At 46.3% G+C, this 12631-nt stretch overlaps 1 protein-coding gene across 1 annotated transcript in view; it reads right to left on the bottom strand.

Annotated features, from left to right (window-relative positions):
* Positions 1-12325, bottom strand: part of ABHD2 (abhydrolase domain containing 2, acylglycerol lipase) — a 107321-nt gene extending 94996 nt beyond the window's left edge. Inside the window, exon 1 of the mRNA XM_055556592.1 lies at positions 12191-12325. The gene's annotated coding sequence lies outside the window, so the exon portion shown is untranslated. The remainder of the gene's footprint in view (positions 1-12190) is intronic.
* Between the last annotated feature and the right edge of the window lie 306 nt (positions 12326-12631).

Below are 12631 nucleotides of genomic sequence, written 5' to 3'. Positions count from 1 at the left end.
AAAAGTTCCTGTCTCCTTGTCCATCCAACACAAACATCACACTGTTGTTCTGCACTTTCCTCCCAGTCCTCCCACTAAGCAAATGAGAGTTCTCTGCCTTCTTTAAAGCCTGAAAGCAAGTCTCCATTGTTATTCCTAGTCGCCCAGCAACCTTCCTCCTTCGTTTTTTTTTTTAAATTTTGCCTGTTCAGGCAGGCTTTTGATCTGAGTCCATCTCCACCTCCACCGAAGGCAGGTGAGCCTCCCAGGGAGCAGAGACTCAGCCAGGAGCTCAGTTTACAGGTGGTCTTCCTCTGCTGGGCTTTCCCTGCGTTTATGTGATGCCAAACATTAGTTTCCTGGAAGGTAAGTTAGATTTCACTGGAAATGAGGGAAATGTTTCTCCATTATTGGGAAAATGATCCCATTTCCCCCAAATTGATTTACTTGTGTAAGTTGGATGCACCCTCAAGGATAAAGCAGTGGTTTGTAAAAGTCGGGGCTTCCTGGGTGGCTCAGATGGTAAAGAATCTGCCTGCAACGCAGGAGACCAGGCTTCAATCCCTGGGTCAGGAAGATCCTCCTGGAGAATGGAATGACAACCCACTCCAGTATTCCTGTCTGAGAAATCCCGTGGATAGAGGAGACTGGCAGGCTACAGTCCGTGGGGTTGCAAAGAGTTGGACACGACTGAGCGACTAACAATTTCACTTTTCACTTTTTAAAAGTAGGGGACAGACACCCCACCCCCACCACCCAAAGTGTGTCAATATCACTGGGGGAGCTATTTGCAAAACTACATCCCACTTCTGACACTCCACTCGGCTCCCCACAGGTACCAAAGGCATCAGCTTCATTCTAAGCCCTATGGGGACTATGAAAGAAGTACAATACATGGCGTCCAGGAAATAATGAGCAAACAGTGCAAACCCATCTATAATGAAGAATGAAATCCTAAGTTCCAACTATGAATACTGGAGGAACCCAAAGGAGGCAAGAAGAAGGAGGAGGGGACTCAGATGGCTAGAGAGCCATCTAGGGAAGGGAGGGAACAGAAAAGAGGGAAAGGAGGGGTGGGTGCAGACCTCAAGCTGGGCTCAGGAGTGGAGCCAAGGCCTGAAGATCCTGGACAACCAGGAAACTGGCAGGTAGGACAGGAGGAATGGGTCTGGGAGCAGTGGGAGTGGGTCACTGTGGAAGAAGCTTCAGGGCTTTACTTCCAGGAGGAATTCCAGACAACAGCTTGGAGATGGTGCCCTGGTGGAGCCCAGTGGGCTGGCCCACTGGGGGACGGATGTGCCTCGGTAGGTATGAGAAGCCCTTGTTTGGCTGGGTGTAACCCGACCCATAGGATGTTGGACAAGCATTGTCATTCACCTCGTGAACATCGCCCCAAGTTGCCATGACATTGCAGTAGTTTTTAGACAATCTGCTGAAGTATACAGGAGTCTTCAGCTGAGGACTATCCCCTCCAGGCCCTCAAAAACCTCCCGTTTCCTACCTTTGTGTTTTGCAGATACTTCCTCATGACTAGAAAATCAGCAAGCCTCACTGCCACATAAAAGTGATGATTCATGTCCCTTTGATCTCTGCTAGGGATTCTGGTCCACGCCCTGCTAATTCAATCCTCAGTGTACAATTCTATACAAGTTTCAATTCAGAGTGTGGAGCACGGGAGCAGGGGAGGGGGCAGCACTCTGTAAATATTTATTAATGGATTGAGCCATTAATAAACAGGCTGTTCTATGTAGCAGAAGAAAGGAAAGATGCCCAAAGAGAAGGTAGGCAGAAAACTACCCATTTAATTGTTGGCATTCAGATAAATACTGAAATACCATTAGAAGACTCATGGCTCCTGTTTCTTACTCCAAAACATCCAATGCAACAAAACTGTCTATGTCTTTTGCCAACTGACATAAGCTTATTTGAGCTAGAAAATTTAAATCTGAATACAATTAATCCTAAGGTTAACCTAGATTGAGAAGTTAATGGAATTTTAAAAAATAGGGATCTTTTTTTTTAGGCTGCTCCCTATGGCATGTGGGATCTTAGTTCTCTGACCAGGGATCTCTGACCACTCCCCCTGTATTAGGAGCGCATGGTCTTAACCACTGGACCACCAGGGAAGTCCCCAAGATCATTTTTAATATCTAAGAAAAATGGAAAAATGCTTCCTTAAACATCTGTGACATTTGGAACAGGTTTGTGTAAATAGGTCAGAACAAGTCTTGTTACAAAGATTTCTGCTTCATGGAGATGCTCCCATAGGTGTGCAGGGGTGGTGGGGTAGTGAGGCTGCTCACAGTAGGGTGGCAGGCTTTGGGGGCAGAGACATCTGTCCAGAATCACAATCCTACCACTAACTGGTTGTATGACTTGGGGCAAGTTTCTTAACCCCTTTGCGCCTCAGTTTCCTTGCCCATTAAAATGGGGATGATAGAGTGTCCTGCCGTTACCACAAAAACGGTAGATGCAGACACGATGACTTGGCAATGGTGAGTCCACCAGATGTGGCAAAAGAGGAAACTGATTTACCCAACTGGACTAGAGGGTCCCAGGGCAGAGCCCAAAGTGTGGGTCTCTTCAAGCCTGATTAGTCCAGGTCCTGAACTTGCTTGTGAGCGATCACCAGCAACCCTAATTTAACCATCTCATGCAGGTGATGAGCAGATCACAGACATTCTACACATTCCCGTACCCATTCCTGACCCGTAGCTTATCTATCAGCTCCCCCAGAGAATTTATAAAGTTTATGATTCACAGATTAGGGGTCAAAGACCCTCACTCTGAAATCCAGTAGGTGCTCTCTGGCTAATTCTAACAAGTCACTGTCTCTTCAAAAGGAAGGAGCAGAACCAGATGAAAACAAAATTCCTATTTGTGTAGCTCTACAGTTAATCAAATGCTTGTGAGCTAAATATTAATACATTACATTGGTTAATCCTCAAACAAGTCACAAAGTGCACTGGTGTTGACAGTGGAGACCTATATGGAATTTCTTGTTTACAGAGTGCGTCCTCAGACATGACCTCACTCGGTACTCACGACAGTTCTGTGAGTTATTACTAATGCCAGGGAGGAGGAGGCTGAGGCCTGGAGACCCACCCTGGGCCAGGCCTGGGAAGGGCTCTAGGAGTACAGAGAAACAAGCCACCTGTCTATCTTGGAGAGCTTTCACAGAGCTGGATGGATCCTGACCCCTTTGGCTCCACTGACAGCAGCTCTGCACATCCTCTCCCATCAAAGAGGGCCTTCTGGAAATCTGCATTCCCCGCACAGGCTCTTTGGCGGCAAAGTAAAGATTTCTCTCGCAATTTCAGGGTAACATCCAGCTATGTAGAGGCAATAAATAGAGGGATGGGTGACATTAATGACAGACCAAGTGAAAGGGACTGAGTTTTCTAAATTGGGAAAAAAGTATGCTTGACTATCATCTCCTTGGCATTTTCCATCATCTTACTATTTAGAAGGGCACATTTTTCAACGTCATTGACAAGAGTGAGTGAGCACTTTATTTACATGATCAGAATAGAAACGGGAATTGCAGCTGGGGTATTCAGAATCTGAGAAGCTGAAGTCTACAGTCCAGGCCACACAGAAAGCTATAGCTGGGAGGGGCTGGAAGCTCAGCAAGTATTCATGGAAATCCACCTCTGGGCCAAACAAGGGGCCAACAGTGGGACAGAGGGTGTCCAGTCCCCAGAGAGGAGCCTGGATGGTAGAGGCCCACCAAAGAGAGGGCTCAGTAAATGTTTATTGAAAGACGCTAGAGCAGGGACTCCCCTGAAGATCCAGTGGTTAAGACTCCGAGCTTCGAAGGCAAGGGTGAGGGTTTGATCCCTGGTTGGGGAACTAAGATCCCACATGCTCTGTGGTGTGGCCAAAAAAAAAAACACTTCAGTGCTATCATGTCATCCTGGGAATACTGTGCTTTCCTGAATTTCTTGAGAGCAGTAATGTCATAGCTGGATATTGGAGAAAAGTGAACAGGATGTCAAACAATACATGCAGAGATTTGCTAAAATGCATTGCTCCTCGTTAAGTGAACAAAGCAAGGAACAGACTCAAAGGGTATTTCTAAAGTGTTCAACAAAAACACGTGGAAAGGAGCCATGCATGACACAAATGTGACTGGAAACCTCTGTTGTGAGGTTAGATTTCCAATGGGGTATTTCAAACTCAGGGGCCAGGTGGCCCCCTCTATGGGAAAAAAAATAGTCCTGCCTTTTATTCGATTCTTACATTAAATTGCTTTTTTTTTCTTTTTTAAATGCAGGGACCCCAGAAGAAAGGAGCTCTAATTTATGTATTTATTGGACACACTGAGTAGCATGTGGGATCTTAGTTTCTCGACCAAGGATAGAACTCGAACCCTCTGTCTTGGGAGCCCAGAGTTTTAATCACTGGACTGCCAGGGAAGTCTTTACATTGAATTACTTTTATTCAATTATTATTTCCTATACTATTTCTTAAAATATATAAACATAAAACCAGGCATAAATTTACCTTAGCACTTTTCCAATTATGGAGACTAAAATGAATGTACAAATAAAAACAAATAAAATTACCCAAAGAGTATAATTCAGATTGACTACACTTGACTACACCACTTTCCTCTGCTGGAACCCCTGTTTCAGCCTTCATTTGCACACTTGGCTTCATCTGACGTTATCTTTTCTCCACACTAAGTCTGTCTCTGTGTTTTTCTCATAGCAGGTTAACCTGGCTCTAAGTTATCAGAAATTTACACACAAATGGCACTGAGGGACCTCCCCGGTGGTCCAGTGGTTGATTTTGGTTGTTTGGTTGTTTAGTTGCTAAGTCGTGTCCAACTCTTGTGGCCCCATGGACTATAGCCTGCCAGGCTCCTCTGCCCATGGGATTCTCCAGGCAAGAATACTAGGGTGGGTTGCCATTTCCTTCTCCAGGTCCAGTGGTTAAGAGTCCAGTTAAGACCTGGTGCAGCCAAAGAAATAAATAAAAATAGAAATTTTAAAAATTTTTAAAAAAATAATAAGAGGCACTGAGGTGGCCTGGCTGGACCCTAATATAATATGGTCATCCCAGTGATCCAGGCATACCTTTAAAATATTGCCAATTATCATTAATATGAACTCTAAAAGTCTGAGTGTTCTTAATTTAAGGAAAACTCAAAGAAAGTCAAGAACATACCCTTGGTCTTGGATTGGGACATATCTGTAACCCAGAAGGAATGTCGTGGTACTGACTGCTGGAGGAGAGCAGAGGGTGCCATGGGGACTCAAATGAAAAGTCACATTGCATCTCAGAAATAATATGAGCCACCCCCTGACATATTACATCAAGAATTTAATACGTGTAAACATACACTTCAAAAGACATCACATCAAAGGGCCCCATTCCAAGCTGTGGAGGTCCCACCCTGGCTTCCCCCACGCCTCTTCCTTAAAAACTACAACATGGCACTTTATTACTGTGGTTTAGTGTTTTTTTTTTTTTGGCCACAGCTTGCAGGATCTTAGCTCTCCAAACCAGGGATTGAACCCAGGCCCTTGGCAGTGGGAGCACAGAGCCCTAACCAGTGAACTACCAGAGACCACATGTAGGACATGAACGTACCCTGACTCCTATGAGTCAGCTCGCATCATTCTGACAGCACCATCGCATATTGACATTGTGTGGTCTGTATCCCCTAAAAGAAACTGGGCACAAAACTGCACCAAATGATGCCACAGCTAGGTTAGCTTAAGTGAATGGCCTTGTTTCCCAGCAGAAGAAAAGCTGGCACTGTTTAAGGAAGCTGAAAGAGTGGAACCTTCCTTGAATAGAATCCTCTACTTCAGACCCTCTCAAATGCCACGATTCAATTTCCATTAGCAAAACTGTTTCAAACAATTATTTATGTATTTAAGCTTTTGGCTCCACTGGGTCTTTGTTGCTGTGCACAAGCTACTCTCTAGGGGTGCTTGGGCTTCTCACTGTGGTGGCTTCTCTCACTGTAGCTCATGGGCTTGGCTGCCCCACGACATCTGGGATTTTCCAGGACCAGCGATTGAACCCGTGTCTCCTGTACTGGCTTTCCTGGTGGCTCAGATGGTAAAGAATCTGCCTGCAGTGCAGAAGACCCAGGTTCTATCCCTGGGTTGGGAAGATCCCCTGGAGAGGAAATGGCAATCCACTTCAGTATTCTCGCCGGGAGAATCCAATGGACAGAGGAGCCTGGTGGGCTACAGCCCATGGGGTCGCAAAGAGTCGGACATGACTGAGCGACTAGCACACACCCCTGCACTGGCAGGCAGATTCTTATCCAGTAGCCCACCAGGGAAGCCCTCCACCTTTTTAATCAATCTAAATACGTTCTGTTTAGAAGGCTGCTCTTTATTCTGGGAGGTGGACCCTCCCTCATTTTTGGTGTTAAAATGTCTTTTCTTAAGAAATGATGGTGATGATGGAAGAGAACAGAGCTTTTTTATTTCCCTATTTGAAAAACAAAATTCGGCAATCCTGTGTTGGACTTCCTGATTTTTTTTAACTGTTGTCACTGATATGACTAAGTAAACGGTACACAAATACATGCCTAGCGTGACTATGCAGATATGGGGTGGTTTTTCAAAGCTTGTAACTATTCTACCTCCAGAAGCTGACTGATAACATCACCCCCTCTCATATTACATCACACAGCAGCTATGGCACAACTGATTGAGAATGTAGAAGCCTAGCGAGGAGCAAAGATCAGAATGCAACGATTCTCCGTTAGACTGGCTGACTGACATTATGAAGATTCAAAGCAAGGTCAAGGTGACTCTAAATTAGATTCGGAGGGAAATAAAAACAAGATGAAGATTAAGGCAGATTTTAAAGAAAAGGGAAAAATAAAGCAGCAGGCAAGATGGAAGCCACTGAGGACCATAAGACCATGTTTAAATCAGTGTGGTTAGAAAAACATAATTGCAGCCAGAGAAAATTCAAACACAAAGACTCCCTAAACTCTCTTTAGAGTAATCATCAAGAGCCTAGCAAGGCCATGTGAGTCTCAGAGGCCTTGGAGATGACAAAGTGATATGGAGAATGGGAAAGACTTGTGAGGAGAGAAAAAAATTATATTCCCAAATATTGTTTGGGAAGGATACTTCACAGAGGCATAGGTGTGAGAGCTGGTCTTTTCTGGGGTGAGGGAAAGGAAGGGCCGGGGCTTAACAAAGCCGACCAGACAGGACATTGTGTCAAGAAGGGAGGGTTCCCCTTCTGATGCCTAAGGCGAACACAGAGCCGGGGCTGGGGTGTAGGAGATGGATTAGAAGTGGTAGAGATGCCGAAAGGCCAATCAGGAAGGCCCAGAGCTTTCCCTGGAGACCAGAGAAAGCACAGCAAGCTTTCTCAGGTGATTCCAGCACCTTCTGCCCAGAGCGCAGGCCAAGGGCCTAAGGTCCAATGCTCATTTTTCAATGTCCCACTCTCCCTTCATAGGAGGACCTTCAGGAGAGGCCCTCCCACTCACCTAGCCTCCTCTAAGGCTCAGAGCTATAGGACATAGAGGAGAAAAATATTTGCCCTCCAACATACACAGAAACGCCTTAGGATCTCCATGTGAAGCTATTGCCTAAATAAGACTGGTTCTTAGCAGCCTTGGAAACAGAATCGAATATTTAAAATAGATCACCTTTGTGAAAAAGGATACTGAAGCTCTTCCTGTACTGCAAAGAAATACTAAGTGGAAAAGGGCAGGGTTCCAAATAGCATGTATCGTCTGCTACCATTTGTGTAAAAGGGAAAGATAATCATAATGGATTTGCTAATAGATGTTACAAAATATCTTGGCTGTGCCCGGAACACCTCTGGAGGACGAAAAACCAGTAACAGTGGTGCCTCTAAGGAATAAAACCAGGTGGCGGCAGTCAGGGACGGGCAGAGATGTAGTTCCTACCTCACTTTTGTGCCTTTCGAATATTTTCTTTCATCATGTAGATGCGTTTACCTACTAAATTTTTTTTTTTTTTTGCAATACAAACACTGAAAAACCTAAAATAATAATAAGAATAATAAACCCAGAATAGTCTTTCTGCAGCAAAACCAAACACCCTTGTTAATCTGGACAGCTGTCTTCCTGGCACACACCAGATGCTCAGTTTGTTGAGCTTAATGAACCTCCGCTTGAAAGAAAACAAAAGAAAATCAGAAACCAGGCAAACCCAAGGGTATCAGTTCTAATTCTCTAATAAGCTCTTTACCTGGCTGTTACTTAACTACCACAAGAGATCATAAAACAGGTCCTTGGGTCACATGCTCTGCACCCAGCTGGGTCCAGTGCGCCAGCCTCATGGGTAACAATAGGTCTAGTGGCCTGTCCACACCCACCTTTTATAAATAGAAAACATATAATCCAAAAACATGATGCCTTGGAACCAAGACCACAGAAACAAACGTGCAGATAGGAAAATGATCCTGAAGGGAGATGTCAGCACCTGCAGGGTATCAGTACAGAAATAGCAGCTTGTGGGTTAAAAAACGTCAAGCACCAGCCAAAAAGGTTAGAACATGCAGAGCCGCTATGAAATCCTCATGCCAGAGCACAAGAAGAGGTGGCATGAACTCCCTGCGCTCTGTTCCTAGGGACAGTACAGCCTAAGATGATACAGGAAGGCTGAAACACCCCTTGCCCCAGTCATCTATTTGCCTAAATTGGTCAAAAAGTACTCAAAACCGACACTGCAAAAAAAAAAAAAAGAAAAATCATTCTGTTGTAAGTAGAAGGTTGTAGCAGAAATTCTGCCACACGAATTCCATTGTATTAGAAGGCTCTCTCTCCTAGGGTTTTTCAAAAAGCCAGGTTTCAGGCAAAGAATAAGACAGACTTCACCACGGTCTTCCCTAGGACCAAAGAAATTATTTTAAGGTGTGGACAGGAGCTTGGGACAAGGGTGGTGGGGAACTACTATACTCTCCATGGTCCCTGCCAGAGATTCCCAGGAAAAAAGTGGAAATGGAAGAAGGGAATGGCAACCCTCTCCAGTATTCTTGGCTGGAGAATCCATGGGCAGAGGAGACTGGCGGGCTACAGCCCATGGGGTCGCAGAGTTGGACATGACCCAGAAACTCAGACACACACACACACACACACACACAAGAAACAACAGCAAATGAGAAGCCCTTCCACCCAGATATTACAAGAAAAGAAAGCAAGAAAGAAAAGGGGAATTATATTAATACACAAAGAAACTACAACAATTATTCTAAGATGGCTGAGGTCCAGAGTGTCCTCAACAAAATAACCCAAACAAAAACCCAAACTCACAATCAGCTGTAAGGAAGATGCGAATCAATGAACAACGATCATCTTTGGTTCATTCTAGAAAACATGTAAAAACAGAGAAGGGAAAAACCAAAAGTGACCAGATTCCTGCAAGAAATAAGGACAACAGGTTATCTTCCGATGAAAAGGGACTTGGCTGGCAGATTGAGAGTAGATATTTATCAGACCCGTGAAGCTGATAAAGGAAGTGAAGGTGAAAGCAAAGAGAAAGAAAGGGGATTTCCCCAACTAAGACGAGAGGAAAAGAACCATTCCACTGCACGTGCCATCTGGTTTATTTCAAGCTCAAGAAAAGAACAGGAAAGACGCAGTGAAATTAGTGAAAGAGCTAGATTACCAGCAAGAATCAGTCATACACTTGTGCTCCTCCAGGGAAGGCAGGCACTGCTGGTACTCTCCCTGCTCCCATGACTAAGTAACTTACTTAGATGCATTTGACACACGATCCCTGAACTTCCGAAAAGCACTTAATACAGAGGCTCATGAAATCTTAATCTAAAAATGTTCACCCATTTATAATCACGCTGCATCACATTGACAACTGGGACGAAGGGCCGAGCAGAGGGGAGATATTTGGAAGAATGCTGTGGAGACTGATATCATCAGGGACTTTGTTTATCACTTTGGGGGTTTTTCCGCCCTCTTTTAATGAGAACGAGATTTGGAATCTGAAGAAGAGTATAATTACAAGGAGAGGACTAACAGAGACAATGAATTACCTGATTCAATAAAAGACAGAAAAATAAGCAATAAATAAGAAATAAAATGTGATGTGACTTGAAAAACCCCCACAGACATCTGTACTACAATGAAATCTGGAATATGTTTAATGAACTGGGCGAGTGGAGGCAGGGGAAAAAATCAGAGCCTGATAGAAAATACTGGGGGGTAAGTACAAAGAAAATAAGGATTAAAAAGGCAATAGAAGACCATATTTAGCAAATCCATAATGCTTATTGTGTGCCAGGCACTGCTCTAACTGCTTCTGACATCAAAATCTCAAAACAACCTCTAATCTAAATACCATTATTTTTCTTGTTTCAGAGGTGAACAAGCAGAGGCACGGGCTTCCCTGGTGTATCACCTGCCAATGCAGGAGATGTGGGTTCGATCCCTAGGTTGAGAAAATCCCCTGGAAAAGGAAATGGCAACAACCCACTCCAGTTTTCTTGCCTGGAAAATTCCGTGGACAGAGGAGCCTGGCATGCTATGGTTCACAAAGAGTCGAGTAAACAACAACAAACAGAGGCACAGAGAGGTTAAGTGACTTGCCCAAGGTGATAGCCAGTAAAAAGCAAAGCTAGGGTTCAAATCCAGGCACCCTGGCCTCAAAATCTATGCCCTTACCGTCTCTGCACCCCACCCCTAGAATTTCAACTCAGAAGAGTGAGAAAAGTAGCTAGGACTGAAATACAAATTATGTACTTGCTAGACCCAGGGTCAACAGATCAACCTTTAGTCATGGTTCTGTGATGACCAGTCAGTCCTGAGACCTCCCCAGGCTTTCATTCCCTCACCTGTGCATTGGGAAGGCTGATTAGATGAGCTCTACCTAAGGTGTCTTCAGCTCTAAAATTCCACAAGTCCATGCTGACAATCAGCAGTGTATGGACTGGTCTGCTTTCTGACTGGGTTAGTCAAAGGCGAATTCACCCTAAAACAGGCAGCACACTTGCTATTAAGGTTCCTCCTCTGTCTCCTGACCTTCAGAAGATTATTATGTCCTCTCCATTCAGGCAAGTGAAAGAGGGTAGTGAAAGGGAGGCTGTATGGTTTCTCTTCTGGACGCTGCTTTGTGTGGTTGCAATGAAATGGCCCTTGACAAGCTCTGGGCCAGATCACATTAACTCTACTAAATCTACAGTCCCTCCCACCCCCAGGCATCTCTCAGGAGTCCGATCTTGGAGCCTGCCTTTGGATCCGGTTACTGGAATGCAGGTGAAACTGACACACTGGAGGTGAGGCGACCAGAGAGGAATCAGGAAGATTAAGAGAGTCCAAAGGAAGGAGTTTCGTGATGTCTAAATAAACCTTATCTTCTGGCTATGGTTTGTTCTCTTTGCTAACATCCACTCTTGAGAGTGAGACCACCAGTTCATTAGGAATGAATTCAACACCCTCTTTCAAACTACTGAGCCCCCAGCAGTATTCTTCTGGAGGTAGGCCTTCAAAGTCAGAGTGCATCTATGCATGAAGAAGGGCCTTTACAGGTCGGTGGCACAGTCCTCCCTTGCGAGTCCTGGCTAAGCATCCCTGGCAGGTGGCTGTCACTTGGCCTCTGCCTGGTCACTTCCAAGGTCGAGATGCCAGCTGCCCCACCTAGCAGGGCCTGTGCTGCTGGACAGCTCTCACTGTGGGGAAAGACCACGAAGCGCCTAGAACAGTGCCTGGCAAGGAGCCGAGCTCAGTAAGTGCGCCTCCAAATGGGTCAAAGCTGCCTCCTTACAACTTGAACCCATCAGTCCTGAGTGTGCCCCTGGAGCCCCAAAACGCAGAGACCCTTCGGATATTCGGGGCTGTAATCAGATTCCTCGGCCCTCTCCTTACAGATGCGTTTGCCAGATCCCCATCACCAAGCCTGGCAGACCCCCCTCGCCAGACCCCCCAAGTGCGCACTGATGGACCAATGGCCGGTAGGGAGGCCGCAGTCGGGGATGTCCCCAACCTCGGTATCTGAAGCTTCAAGGGACAAAGGGCTTTCAGGAAGGCGTATCCCACCCTATGTGATCCAGGCTGCCTCCCTCCCCGCCGGCCCTGGGGACCCCCGCAGCGCCAGGTAACAGGCTCCCTGAGGATCCGGGGCTCTCAGGCAGCTGCGTGATGGGCCGAGCCAGGACAAGGGATCTCGAGGCTCAGAGGTTTGACCCAATTGATCGCGGGCTCGATCGCGGCAAAGCGGAGCTCGCTCGGCCGTGGCTTTACCTGCGCTTGGTTGACTACAGCGGCCCAGCTCGCCCCCGGTCGCGCTCCCGCAGCTCCGCGGCTGCCGCCGGCGGTCATGGAAATACAGCCGGAACCCCTGGCCAGTGCAGCTCCCGCCGCTACCGGCCCCGCCCAAGCAACTGCCGCCACGCCCCTGACCACCGCTTCTGCCACGCCCCTAACCGCGGAAACCAGCCTGTTCATTGGGCAGCCCAGCGGCTGCTCAGCTAGCCCCGCGCTCTCAGAGCACTCGGAGGGCAGCCCATTGGTCAGCGGACCTGCTCCTCAGAGCGGAGGCGGAGCCCTTAGCGAAGAACTCTAAGACAATTGGTTATTTTTGACGTCTTTAGCCCATAGGCCAAGGAACTATAGGATAAAGCCAGCGCGGAGGGGGCAGGGAAAAGAGAGGAGGGCTAAAAGATGGGTCTTGTATGATGCTGA

The sequence above is a fragment of the Bubalus kerabau genome, chromosome 19, assembly GCF_029407905.1.
Source record: "Bubalus kerabau isolate K-KA32 ecotype Philippines breed swamp buffalo chromosome 19, PCC_UOA_SB_1v2, whole genome shotgun sequence".
In the NCBI taxonomy this organism is placed as follows: domain Eukaryota; kingdom Metazoa; phylum Chordata; class Mammalia; order Artiodactyla; family Bovidae; genus Bubalus; species Bubalus kerabau.
This window is presented reverse-complemented; position numbering and strand designations above follow the sequence as displayed.